Below are 12,578 nucleotides of genomic sequence, written 5' to 3'. Positions count from 1 at the left end.
GCAAATTCCCTGGAGGCTAATGGTTTTCTTGGTCACTTTCAGCTACCGATTTGTATCGCTAATGAATTACTTTTTTCCACTTGAAGTCTTTATAGCTGTTTCTCTTTGTCTCTACTTAGACACTAAAAGATGGCATGCTTTGTGAAGGTGTTTTACTGGCAAGTGAGGAACATGCACAAGGTCAGGTAGACCCTCAGCGACGGGTTTCCAGGGAGGAGAAGTGTGGTAGACCTTTTAAAGACAAAAGACTGACTGCTATCTTTGTCCCATATTAGGTAAGTCTCAGAATCTAAGTGCTGCCGAAAGGCTGGTGAAAATCTGACTTGTAGCCACATAAACCATGGGGCTGGCTGGAGGTCACGGTCTGCAAAGGTCCCAAACAGAATTATGGCTTCCAGGTGCCTCTGCATCGTACAGGATGTGCCTCGGTCAGGATTATGTCACCCAGTTACATATGCACTGGGGACAGCAAGCTAGGGGCCAGGTGAGATTGTCCAGTATCCCCAGACAAACCAACCACATAGCAATAACAAAAACAACAAAATCATACTTACACTTTGTTGAGAGATTTTATACAGAAGAAATTAAAATGTGAAACAGTTCTTAAGTCCATCCTATTCACAAAAGGGTCAAAGTACCTTCCAAAGGGTTGAATACCATCTACTTTTAAAGAACTGAGTCATAATGCTTTTCTTAGATATCTTGGGAATTCTTATTTGACCCATCTGTGACCTTCTGAGAAGAGGTAAAACACAAGACATAATGTTATTTTACCTGGAACCTCAGAGGAAGATCACTGTCTAAAGAAGCTGCAAATACAATGAAGAAGCTAAATAAATCTCAAAATGCATGTTCATTCAATCAAGGGCCCTCTAACACTGCAAATATTTTAAAGTATGTTTCTCATCAAATTTTAATAATTCCACCTCCAAAAGATGTTTTATATTCCTTTTTGATCAAATATAATACATGAAAATCTAAATGCATAGGTTTGTACAGAGAAGTAACTCCTTCCTTTATTTTAAAATTATTTTACAAAGATTTAGCACATGGGCACAAACACACATACACACCCTAGTGGACTTTGCTAGTGCATTTATTAATTTCCACTTATTGTACTCTCTATGAACATAGCAACTGCATGAACCTCAGAATTCCCTAGGGCCATGTCCTTTGAACACTTAGAAAGAAAGGCCTTCTGTGGTCTATGGTATTAGTGTTATTATTTTACACATGCCATTAAAATACAAAAAGAGTAGCATGGTCACCGTGCAGGAGTCTTTCTTTTGTATTCTCTCTCTTCTGAATTTACTTACAGGGTGACATACCTAAACTATGGATATCCATTACTGGGTGGAATGCTCTGAAAACCTGTCTTACTTTGAAAGTAAATCATGTAAAGAATGTAACACACTCGACTTCACTGAAAGCCTCTGGCAACAATTCCTTTAACAAGGTGTGTTATAATACTAGTATATTGCATCTTGATGATAATGCCAACTGTTTACATCCTCACTGTGTCATTCAAGCTTGCAAATTTACATTAAGAGAAGAATGTCCTAGAAAGGCAGATAAAAGTCTTGTATTGCCAAGATTTAAGCCAAGAAATGTATTTTATATCTCTTACCAGTCTATTTTTTTTGCAGGAAGTTTAATATCAAATTCTTTTCTATATTCTAACGTATCTAGTTTGTTTACTCTTGCATGAATTTTTAGCTTGTACATTTTCCTTCTTTTCTAAAACAGTTCTGTAAAAGTTTACAAAGTCCTAACGGGATTTGAAGACATAATCAAAATACTTTTCACTATAAATGTACTCTGAAACACCGGAAAGTTTCAGTCTCACCTCCCCCTGTCTGGAATCCATCATATAGTATGGGTTGCTTTTATACTTGTTTACTGACCAAATCCAGAACAGTACCATGGAACACAGAAGCAACAGATCTGATTCAGCTACATTCCTCTTTTATTCAGTAATGTTTACATATCAGGCACCACACTGTCTATATATAAAACACACTCTTCTCTTTGGAAAAAACACTGTCTAGTAGGCATGCCTTTCCATGTGCTGTATTATAGTCTGAGATTTAGTAAAAATAGTAATATCTATATGTACTCCAAATAATTCTAAGACAACATGTCTGTAAGCGGACTGTCCTAGGAGTCCGCTAACCAAAAAGATATATCTTATTGCATTTATAACACAGTTATAAAAATCAAGTCTAAAAATATTTTATCTGTTTGTATGAAAAAATACTTTAAACAAATGTATTTCATATATATATATCTTTTTATGTATTGCATTAGTAGAAGTAGAAGAAGTGAACAGAATGAGATGCTAGCTTCATCTATAATGAATTCATGGAGTTATTCTCAGTGTAATATATTCCCACTGAAATAAATGGGTTTATTAATTTCATTGAGCCTTTTATGGGTATTAGGTCTGGAAAATAAGCTACTTGACCTGCAAATGGATAGCATGCAGTGACTCTAGGTTTACCAGTAAGGAAGGTTATTCAAAATTTGATTTTTTTCCTCTTTAATCCCCTAATTATCTCATTTTTACATTTAAGATGTTATGTTGCAACAAAAAATATCATGTTTTGGTTTATAGATTTTAGGTAGTATTCACTGTCTCTCTTTATTTGCATTTTTTTCTCCTAACTTTGTAATAGAGTTAATTTTCTTTATTAGGACAATCAGAAAATTAAGCATAGCTCATAAACTAATCTAATAATAAATATGTAATGTACAGCTTCCTTTTTAAATAAGTATTATTAGATACATTATACCCCTTCATATGACTAAAACTACGCTAAATACAACTTAATCTTTCTAAAATACTTCAGGATTTATTTAAGGTTATCATTAATAATATTTTATTATGGATACATGAAAATGCCAATTACAACTTTACTAACTAGAATAATGGTGGGGAGAAGGCCATGGATAAGTTAAAATCCAAATTAAAATAAACTGATCACAATGTTGTACAGTGATTTTAATGTAAGTTTATTAAACTAGTACTCAATACTTAGGATGTAGTAATAATCTGTACATTTATCAGTCAACAGATTTTTCCATGTAATTGTGGGTTTCTGATATTATTAATAAAGTGATTGTCTACTATGGCAATATGTAATGATTCTTGGGTGAAAGCACTCAGGAATAGTGAAATTCTGCCTTCACAAAGTCACCACATTCCCCATGAGATCCCTACAAAAGGCGGTGATCATTTTATTATCGACTGGGTTAGAACCCTGTTCACAGTTTTCTGGAAAACAATGTGAGTACAAAGCTTGACCTGGGTCTTTCCCAAACATGAAGCCAGCTCCTTCCCCAGCCTTACCTAGTTCCTCAACCCCCCAAATGAGCAAGCATGTGAAAGAAAGAAAAGTGAGAGTGAACATGAAGCCCAGCTTGAACAGATACAAGTAGGAAAGAAGCTAGAGAGACAAGAAGAAAGGTGGCCATGGCCCAGCCCTAGTACAATACCACTCCAGTCTCATGAACGGAAAAACCTGACAAAGAGAATCCACCATGTCCAGCCCTGCCCCAGAGTCAATATGGACCAAGCATGCCGGACAGTCAGGCTCAACCAGATTAATTTTCTCTCTTAGAAGAGATGCAAAGGAAAAGAAGGAACTAAAGGGGTAGAGAGATTTTTTTTTTCTCACTTAATTGAATACCAAAATAAAGTTAAAACTGTATGTGGAATACAAATATAATGCTTTAAATCACTTGATCAATGATGACCGATATGTTGCCATCTGCAAATCTCTTTGTGTGTGCTTGGTCTGCTGCTATTCTACCTCTCCACACTCAAAGCAGGCAGAGCCCCCTGGTGTGGAAGTTCCCACGAGTCACCTATAAATACCTGCTTATCTCTGGAATTTAGTTCAACACACTTTCCTTAAGTTCAGGACTTTGATTCATAGAAAAGTATGATTTTTATTTCCTCCATTTCCTTTTGTTATTGTTACCATAGAAACAAAAGTCTGTCACATTCTTTCTACATTCTAACTTGAAGTGAAATTCCTCCCATTTCTCTTTGAAACTAGTAATACCAAAACAGGGGCAAAATACATCTTAGTGGCAAATATTAGGGAAGGGTGACATTATAACCTCCCAAACCTTAAGGAGTCCCTTCTAAGATTTTAAATGTGTGATGTGTCATTTTGATGTTTCAAATGTTTTTGTAGCTCTTCAAGTGTAAGAAATCATTTCCTTGAAAAATAAGTAGAATAAAATCCCAACATATATACAAGATTTCTGTCATGTGAAGAAGAAATGGCTGAAATATGAGTATAAAAGAGTAGAGCGATGAGTGGAGACGGTGGAAACACATATAAATTGTAACAATGCTTCCTTCCTCAGGCACCCTGAGTGATGCGTCCATGGCAGTTCTTCCTGCTGGTGACAGTACTCTGTAGAATGCCTAACAAGCCTCAGAAAATTACTGACTAGTACAACAAATATGGAAAATAAAATCTGACACAGATGCACATTTTTCTTCTATTTGATTTTATCACAATATTGATTTACTAGCATGATATTAGGCCAGACAAATGAAAAATGCCAGAATAAAGACCAAAAATAATCAGTCTGCGTTAGTAAAGTCTATACTCAAATGTATACAGCAAAGTTAAAACAAACAAGCAACCCCCCCCAAACCGTGGCTTAAACAAGTTAAAAGTTGCATGCAAGAACTTGTTTAACTGCTCTATAGTATCATCAAGGAACAGGCTTGTATCTTTCTGCTCTATGACCCCAGTGAAGGACCTCATGATTCAAGATAACTACTCTAGCTCCAGCCATCACATCAAGTTGCACACCAGTAGGCAAAGGAAAGGCAGACAGGTATAAAAAAGGTTATGTCCCTTTCAGTTAGGTTAGTTCCCTTTAAGCAACATTCTGTCTTATACATGCATTGGCCAGAATTTACTTACATAGTCATTCTAATGAAAAGGAGAGTGAGAACTAGAAACTTTTTATTCTAGAAAACAATGTTCCCACCTACGAAAACAGAGTGCTCTCAATAAGAAAGAAATTAGAATGACTACTACAACAGGCAACAGTGTCTTTGTCAGACTCCTCTCTCAAGAGACCTGGGGAAAGACTGAACAGTAATAAATGAGGGTAAAATGTACACATTATAAATATCTGTGCATTTTGCCACATACAGCAGTGCAGAGAATGTTAATCTACTTTGAACCACATGAATCATTCTTAGGCTAATAAGGCCTGTATCAGTCAGGATCCTTCCAGGAGGCAGAAAACACACAGTGATTTGAACAGGAAAGTTTAACATAAAGAATCATTAACAAGAGAAAGACAAATACTGTATGCTAACACATATATATGGAATTTAAGGGAAAAAAAAAGGTCATGAAGAACCTAGGCGTAAGACAGGAATAAAGACACAGACCTACTAGAGAATGGACTTGAGGATATGGGGAGGGAGAAGGATAAGCTGGGACAAAGCGAGAGAGTGGCGTGGACATATATACACAACCAAACGTAAAATAGATAGCTGGTGGGAAGCAGCCGCATAGCACAGGGAGATCAGCTCAGTGCTTTGTGACCGCCTGGAGGGGTGGGATAGGGAGGGTGGGAGGGAGGGAGACGCAAGAGGGAAGAGATATGGGAACATATGTATATGTATAACTGATTCACTTTATTATAAAGCAGAAACTAACACACCATTGTAAAGCAATTATACTCCAATAAAGATGTAAAAAATAAAAAAAAAGAATCATTAACTATAAAAGCAGATTGGAGTAACAAAGCATTGGCTGTTAAAAGTAAAAACTCTAAAGAATATTGAAGTAGCAAATATAAGAAGCAGCCACCACCTGTAGGGCTGAGATAGAGCACCAGATGGAGAGAGCATCACCCTCCTCCTAGCACTGAAATTCAGATTTTGTTGGAGTGTAAATGGCTGTGGTTCTCTGGATGTGATATTTGGCCAATAAAGTTTGCTGGAAATTGTCCTCTGGAGTTTCAGGGAAAGCCATCCACAAGGAGATGCCACAGCCCAGAATGCACTATAAAACTGCCCAAGGAGAGCCTCACTGCAGCACTGCACTCTGAGGCCACCAGAGGGCGTAACTGGAAGGGTTTTTTTTCTGTTAGCTGCTGTGTGCTGCCAGCCACCAGCGGTTCACTGAAGGAACCAGACCAGATGTTCTCTGCAGGAACCAGACCAGATGTTCACTGCAGGAACCAGACCATCTGTTCACTGTAGGAACCAGAAGCTGGTGAAGCCAGAGATTCAGGAGGCTGTGAGAAGAGTACTCTGAACCCAGCAAGAAAGCACCTTCCTTCACTCTAGCATCCTCTAGTGACAAAATTGGAAGTTGTTCTAGCTGACAAATGAGAAATAGAGGGGTACACTCCATTTTCACAGAGAAGCAATGCAAAATAAATTTGGAGCTGAGCGGCAACAAATCAATAACTGAAACAAGGCCTAAATCTCAGAGAAAGCATACAATTGACACTTTCTGTCTTTTTCACGCATTTTCACCCCTATCTGAATTTTAGCGTATAGCGCTATACGCTGAAAAGACTGATCCAACATACACCTGCATCAGAAAAAGTAGGAGAGAAAGAGATACGCAAGAAAAACATTTCCCTCTAATGTTTACTCATAAACTTGCAAAGGGTGCTAATTCCATTAGACATTAAATAACAGCCAACACACACGTGTGCTGAACTCTTCATGTACAAAGACACCTTAATCTGGAAACGACGTAGTTAAATGAATGCCCTAGAATCTAACCAACAAAGTTAGCACACCTTCTTTGAGACGGTGTGATAAAACAGAAGAAACACTTCCCAATAAAACCAGCTTCTTCCAAAAATGCCTCACTGCAATTGCCTTCTTCCTTTTTTACTTCAGTTTATCTATGAATTAAAAAATAAAATGACAGTGACACTAAATTTTTACATTTCTATTTTATCTGGGTTCAAAATATTTAGATAAGCTCATAGGCAATTTCTACTCCCTAAAATGTAAAAGTATAAACTTCCACCTGTAAGGAAAAAATGAAATATTTTCTCCAGATATGAAAGTATTTCTTAGTTCAAAACTAAAAGGAACATTCTTCAGAATCAGATCAAATGGCTTTCTATAATACAGACTCAGAGAAATAAAGAAAAAAAAACACATTAGAAGATAAAATTTATTTTTTCCTCTTTAGGCAGTATTAACTAATTGTGGGACAAAGGTAGTGCTCAATAGGAAAATATAACAATTTTTACCTCTATTTCTTTGTAACCACAGTTAACATTTTAAAGATGTGCACGCAAGAGGGAAGAGACATGGGAACATATGTATATGTATAACTGATTCACTTTGTTATAAAGCAGAAACTAACACACCATTGTAAAGCAATTATACTCCAATAAAGATGTAAAAAAATAAATAAAATAAATAAAGATGTGCAATATTTTCCATGTGCATGTTCATAAATATATAGATTTTCAAAGAAATTCATACTTTGTGTCCAGTTTTATACTCTTTAACCTACCAATCTATCATAAATAGTCTCTAATATAATTATGGCTTAAGAGAATTTATCATTCATTTTTCTATACCACACAAACAGAACACTGCACCAAGGATAGCAATATTAATATCAATCTTGCTATAATCTTGACCTTTTAGCTAAGAACAAATGTAATATCAGAGAAATTAAGAAAGCATTTATTTTTAAAGAAAAATAGCATCACAAGGCCAAAATGTTTTCTGGATTGATAAATATTTCAATTCATAAGAAAGAATACTGCTGTACTAAAATAATATGAGCTCTTTCCAAAAAGTGATAGCCAGCCCTGGGGGCTCCCCTGAGACAAGTAATCACAGATACCTGGGCCAGCCTGTCATCCAGCACAAGGAGCTCAGTGTTCTCAGAAGACAGAGGAGTCTCTACTGCTCCGGGTTCCACTCATGCTCCCACTGAAGCAGTGGAGAAGGGCATTTGCGAGCACAGATCCAGAGTGTAAAGACCTACGTTCTGGTCTAACTCCCCACTCATTAGTGCCATGTAGTGATCTCTCTTAATGTCTCTGAGAGACTGTTTCCTTCTCTGTAAAAGATGTGTAATAATACCAATACCTACCAACCACAAGAATTGTGAGAAAAATAATTGCTGTAAAGCACTTAGTACAGAGTCTGAAATACAATAAACTTTTAACAAATGATATAATCTGACTGTGTGCCCAGGGCTCTGGGCAGGATTCCAGTGACCTCATTAACTTTCAAACACTAACAAATGTTGAATTTCTTTATGTTCAAATAGTATTAACCTGGAAAAATATCCTTTAAACAATTAAACATCATAAAAAATAATTGAAAGTCTTTCCAAAAGGTCTTACTATGTAATTTCACAAAGCAAGTGGTATGAATAATAGGATAAAGCAATAAAAAGAGAAATCTCAGTCTATTACCAACTATCTTGCCAAATTCTGAACAACAGATTCTGGGGATTTCTTCAGATACTTGCATTTTATATACTGTTTTTTTCTTCAGGTATGTATGAGTTTTATTACAAAACTAAACTTACATCATTTTTAAAAAAAAACTTTTAAATATATGTTATTCTTTTCAACTGAGACCTCTCAGTGATTCTTAACACAGTCTCCAAGTTAAACTAGAATTGACATTGATGTTGAACCTTGTCTTATTCTTCAACTATGCAACCCTGAATCCAGTATTTTTTTATAAATAGTTCTACTCTTCTATCAAATAAAAATATTTTAGTATGAATTTTATATACTATTGATTTATTATTGATATTTTATTGTTATAAATTTATATCACTGTTTTGTTTCCATTGCATTTATTTTTACTGTTAACATTCTATATGAGAGAGTGATGCCAGATTATTATACGGTTATGACAGTGAAACATAATTCCCTTTTTAAATATATGTATTTTTATTTGCACAGTGAGTTGTTTTAAAGAAAACTAGGCATTAATTGTATAATGGTATAATCACAACAGTATAAAATTAAGTAATAGTATAAGTAACACTGATTATATTAATATATTATACTAACATAAGTAATAATATAAGAATAATATCTGACAGTACAAAGTAATTAAAAACCTGGAAACAATTCTTTCTATAAACCACTCCCTGCTTTCTATTAGCCAATGCTTGCGCTAATGTGACAGATACGTCACCTTGGGACTGACATTTCATGTCCACTGCATCAGCGTTTCACTTAGTTGTAGGATCACTTTTAAGGATTCAATATGAGGAAAAAATGCTATATTATTGGAAATGACCAACAGGAAAGTGTCATGTTTGACCATAAATATGAAAAATCTTATATTGTCAATAGGTCTATGTTTAGACATTCAGAAACCTAAGTTAAAAATAAAAACAGAAAAAGATGTTTTGGAAAATAAAAGCAAAGAGACCACTAATTACCTTGGCAAACTGCATTTTAAGAGTGCTCTCAAGTTTAGACATCAGTAGAATCAATGTGATTCAGATGGTTCTCTTTATAGCAATTAGTGTGGCTTAAAAATGTAAAACTCTTCAAAATATGTTGAAACAATGTTTTTGGTGAGACTTAGCTTAAATTATTTTAGTATTCAGATAACACTTTACTTTCTCATGAAAGATAAATTTAGTTAAGAATATCAATTGATTAAGAAGGCTGTAAAATACCTAACAGTTCTCAAGTGCATGTAATTTTGGTTTTGGTTTTATTTGCTTCTGTTGAACTATTCTCCCTCTACATATGGTTTCTCAGCTATAAAATGATAGGGTTTAGCTATCTGGTCAGCCTATGACGTAATGTCTCTCATACAGACTCAATTAACTGATTTAACATCACTAAAAAATTAACACTAGAACGTAAAGAATCTTTTTCTAGAAACTTATATTTTAAGATTTGACTGCCTAACTAAACCTAAAATGCTATTACATAATGTACTATTTAGGACATATTCATCAAATAAAGATTCACTGAGTAATTATGTGCAATTATGTGCAATGCATTGGCCTCAAAACAATACGAACCAAGAACAGGGCTCAGTCTCCACATGAAACTTTCCATGTCCTTTTCTCTCAGTTTCTATCAAGTATTTGCTGTTGCTTCCTCTTGTTTGGCCATGCTGAAGTGGACCCACATTGTGAGAAAACAATTAATTGCTGAGGCAGCATTTTGATCAAACTATTAATATATTGCTTACATAATTTCCCTGGTGAAATGAAGTTTCTTTTACAATAATTATTAAAGGTAAACCTGAGATTTAAAGAAATGAGATTATTCTGCTCCCTAGAAGAACTGCATTTTAAAAACTGTTCTGGTAATTAGTATTCAGTAAAAACTCTTTTGTAAAAGACACTATCACCTTCTCAAATTGATTAAATTCTGGGTAAAACGGCATAGTAAAGAAAAACCAGTATTTTTACAAAAATCTGTCTTAAAAGTAGACTGCTTGCTCAAATGAGGTTGCTTGTGTGTAACATTTAAAAGGTTAAAAAAGAAACAAAACTGAAATGATTAGAAGCAACTAAACTTGGTATTTATAGTTTGAGTTATAGCTGAAAAACTACCCAATCTTCTTTTGTAGTAAATAAATCATTGTTATGCCAAAAAGAACAAAATAGACTCTTCCTCATTTCAGATAACTGTTTGATACAAACCCCTTTTATATAGAATTAGTTTGAAATTTCACTTATATACATTATTACTTAATTCATCGTTAAATATCTATTGAAGGCCTACCATGTTCTCATCACTATTACAGAGACAGGGGATATGGCAGTGATTGAATAAATTCACCATTATCATGAAGCATTCATTCTACATGGTAAAAGAGACTGTAAGCAAAAAATACAGGTAATAGATCAGTTGATGGTAAGCATACAAAAAATAAATAAAGCAGGTAAGGAGAGACAGTATGGAGGTACTCTATCAGAAAGGGTGGGAGACATTCCCTCACAGGGAATTTCAACAAAAACTTGACTGAAATGAGAGATTAGTCTATTAAAATATTTAGGGAGAGCATTATAGGCAAAGGCAAAAAGCCAAGGCAAAGGCTCGTAATACAAAGCCCCTTTATGTTGAAAGCCCCCATTGTAAGAATTTAATTGGTAAAATGGTTTACAGTTTGGGGGAGAATTGTTTAATTAAATATCTGCAGAAGTAGATATAAAGCAAACCCTGACTCTCTTTACCTGCTAAAATGTTTCTTTTGATAAGATAATTAATAGCCTTTCATGTATAATTTTAATGTTAACTGATGATATACATCTTTTATACAATCATGTTTGCACTAGAACATAAGCTTTGTGAGGGCAAAGATTCTGTTATCTGTTGTTGACAAGGATTCTAGTGTTTCAAATGCTGTTACGTTGTAGATGATCAATAAATATGTGAATTAAGAAACTGTGCATTATTATTCACAAAATATTTTCATATAAATACTAGAGGTCAATATAGGTCTTCCTAATTTCTTTTAATAGCATTCACTACCATAATACACTATTCAACTGCCTAGTCAACTTATTGGTAAGTGTAGATATATTCTCTGTATCAAAAGATGCATTCGACTGAATCAACTGATAAAATGTTAATGTTTGAGATTTTGTATCCCAGTGGAAGTTCAGAGATCAAAAAATTCAATAACTATTGATAACATGTGTTTCTTTTTGGATATCCAACAAACTGCCAAGTTGAAAAAAATTTTTGTCCTAGGTTTCTCACTCTACAAGTCACAAGTACACCCAAATTACCATGCAATTTCGAGGTAAAGAACTGGTACAAAAAGACAAAGCAGCAGAAATAGTGGAGTCACGTGAGCATTAAGATCCATTTGTAATTAGGCACTCACAAATTATATTTAATTCTGACAGACATGTACTTTCACACATATTTGATAGATGAGCCAGATCACCCCTCTTCATCTCAACTTTAACTACCTGACTGTAAATACATATTTCTCAGCAGAATCAGAGCTATTTATTTCCTCAGAAGGACTTATAATGATAACAGTAAACTAACAAAGTTTTTGGTTCCTAGATTACAGACATGACCACAGCACAGGTATGGACTACCAAGTAATAATATTAGTAATGATAATTATAATTCCTGCTTTATTTTCCCTTTTAAAGTGGAACTTCTTATTAAGTACGATCAGGTATAAACTGAATTGCTTCTGGAACGTACAGAGTCAATTTTGTTTCTGAGGAATGGCTCTAATCATTGGCCCTAATCAAGGCTTTAAAAAAACCCATGTCTGTTGTAGGCAGACTGAAAAATTCTCAGCACCTGAGAAGCAGTCACTTTCAAGAACTGCCACATACAGGATAGGCTGGTATTCCAAAGAGATAGTGCAAGGTCTTTTTCCCATTTAAGCACTGTGTGAAGTCAAAATGAGTAAAGGAAATAGAAGCAGCTGGAAATAGCAATCATAGTGATAGGAACCATTTTAGCGATGTATGTTTTATATACTGTTTTAAATACTTTACATATATAACTTTATTTTACCTTCATAATAACTCTACATGGTAGATGTTATTATTATCCCTATTTTATGGAGGTCGAAAGTGAAG

This window comes from Pseudorca crassidens, chromosome 13 (genome assembly GCF_039906515.1).
Source record: "Pseudorca crassidens isolate mPseCra1 chromosome 13, mPseCra1.hap1, whole genome shotgun sequence".
Taxonomy (NCBI): Eukaryota; Metazoa; Chordata; class Mammalia; order Artiodactyla; family Delphinidae; genus Pseudorca; species Pseudorca crassidens.
This window is presented reverse-complemented; position numbering follows the sequence as displayed.